General features: G+C 37.8%; 1 pseudogene; it reads left to right on the top strand.

Moving 5' to 3' along the window:
• Positions 1-2,500, top strand: part of LOC142919074 (28S ribosomal RNA) — an 8,163-nt pseudogene that overhangs the window by 3,224 nt on the left and 2,439 nt on the right.

Here is a 2,500-nt window from a genome sequence, read left to right as displayed (position 1 = left end):
GTACTAATCTGGTATGGTGCAGGCATGCCTTATTTGCGTAACGATCTTTGCTGATTAGTTCAGTCGGCTGATGGTGGGTTCAGGCGAAACATTTATATATTGGTTAAATCAAAACGAAACACTGAAACTTTCACCACAGTTTTCCATTACACCAGTTGTATTGCTAGAAGTGCAAATCGAAGGAGTCAATTTTGACCGACGATTAGCTGCCGATGTGCGGTGAAAAAGCTGATCACAATAGCATACACGTGGGCCGACAACCCTGTGTGCTATAAACGTAAGTCGCGAATTATAAAGAAAATAAACCGGACGAACTACTCGGTGACGAACTAACATCGCTCATGAATGAGCGATTAACAGACGAGCTGACTACGGAATTTATCCTTTCGGACATGTTTTCATGGGACTACCCATGCACAGATCAGAACAAATGTTATCCATGCAATCTTGTTTTCCTAGACCATAGAACTTGGTCATCACATATGACACGGGTACATCCGCACGCAAACAAAACGTATAAATGTCGAATTTGTAATCGCACAGCAGATAGCATACACAAGATAGCGTCGCACTACGGAAGAACTTGCAAAAGTTTAATAGGTAAAACTAGTGCTATAACCACCACAATTGAGGAAACACTATTTAGTTGTTCATATTGTAGCAGAGGTTTTACTACGAAAACAGGTTTAGGGGTACATACTAGACGAACTCATCCGACAGAACATGAAGCTAGACTACAGCAAAACACACCAGGAAGGAAGGTTAGATGGGGAGAAGAAGAGGTAGAAATTATGGCCCATAAAGAAGCCCAACAGAATGATGAGGACATAAACATGAATCAACTAATACAAAACTCAGTTATGCCACACAGAACGCTAGAAGCGATTAAAGGGAAGCGGAGAAATATCAAGTATAAGGAATTGGTAAGGACATTGAAAGAAACCACCTATAAGGTAGAAAATCAATGCCTTGTTAACTTAGTTTTACCGACAACATCGGAAATAACAACTACACCTTCTGAAGGAGATCAGCCAGCAATAAGGGCCGAAAAAGAACAATCACTGACAGCAGCTGAGGATCTTCAGGTCATAATTACCGATCTAAAGATCGAGAATTTAAGTCACAATCAGGCGTTACTGCTACTCAATTCTCATGTAGAAAAGTTTTTAAATCGAAGTAAACCAATTAATAGGAAAGATCGTGTAAACCAACAGGAGAAAGATGAGAATAGGCATCGAAGACAATCAAAGCAAACTAAATACAGGAGGTATCAATATTTATACCATACGAACAAGAAAGCTCTATTAGACGAGATTACTTCAGATAGATCGGGGCCAAGTATATACCCAACTGAAGAAAGCATACGGGGAACATTCGTTACTTTATTCGAGTCAAACTCTCCTCCAGATAATATACCCTTTAAATTAAAAAAACGACCAATCATGCATCGATATCGTAAAAGCAATCACCTTAGATGAGTTGATTAAGACCCTAGCAATTATGAAGGATAAGTCACCTGGACAGGACAACATTATTCTTAGCGATCTTAGGACTTTACCAATAAAATATTTACTAGATATCTTAAATATCATCCTTTATTTACAGGATATACCACAAATATGGAAACAACACAGAACAAGACTTATACCTAAAACTAAAGAGGATTTAGAAAAACCCTCAAATTGGAGACCCATAACAATCTCATCAATTGTAATTAGGCTATTACACAAAATTTTAAGTTATCGTCTAGGACAGCAATTAAAGCTTAATTACAGGCAGAAAGCATTCCTCCCGGTAGACGGATGTTTCGAAAATAGTGCATTACTACACTTCATCATACACAACGCCAGGCAAAAGCACGAAAACACGCAAATAGTGTCAATAGACCTCAGTAAGGCATTCGATTCTGTCAGCCACGAATCGATTATTAGAGCCTTAAAGCGATTTAACTTATCAAAGGAATCAACAACGTACTTGACCAACATCTATAAGTGTAATCTAACTGATATTGTATTTGGATCGACAACAATGCGTAACATAAATCTAAAAAGAGGCGTAAAGCAAGGTGATCCACTTTCACCGCTACTATTTAACATGATTATGGATGAACTATTGGATAACTTGCCGACATATATAGGAGTTAATGTAGGAAATCAGAAAGTAAATTCAATGATGTTTGCAGACGACCTTATCCTATTTGCAGAAACGGAATGTGGCATGAATAAACTCTTGGATATAACTACTAAATTCCTCGATGACAGACACTTGAAAATAAATATAAACAAATGCAATTCGTTAAGATTTATCAAGTACGGCAAACAGAAGACATTTAGTGTTGCAACGACATCATCGTACTTTATAAATAACGAACCCATTAATCCGGTATCATATGTAAAGGGATTCAAATATCTAGGCATTGAATTTGACCCAAGGGGAAAACGATCTATAAGCTGTAACCTGCTCGCAGCAATGTTAAACAAACTGACCAGAGCACCGTTAA

This window comes from Petromyzon marinus, unplaced genomic scaffold, assembly GCF_048934315.1.
Source record: "Petromyzon marinus isolate PM22_M1 ecotype Great Lakes invasive population unplaced genomic scaffold, UKy_Petmar_22M1.pri1.0 PM_G_Scaffold_6, whole genome shotgun sequence".
In the NCBI taxonomy this organism is placed as follows: domain Eukaryota; kingdom Metazoa; phylum Chordata; class Hyperoartia; order Petromyzontiformes; family Petromyzontidae; genus Petromyzon; species Petromyzon marinus.
This window is presented reverse-complemented; position numbering and strand designations above follow the sequence as displayed.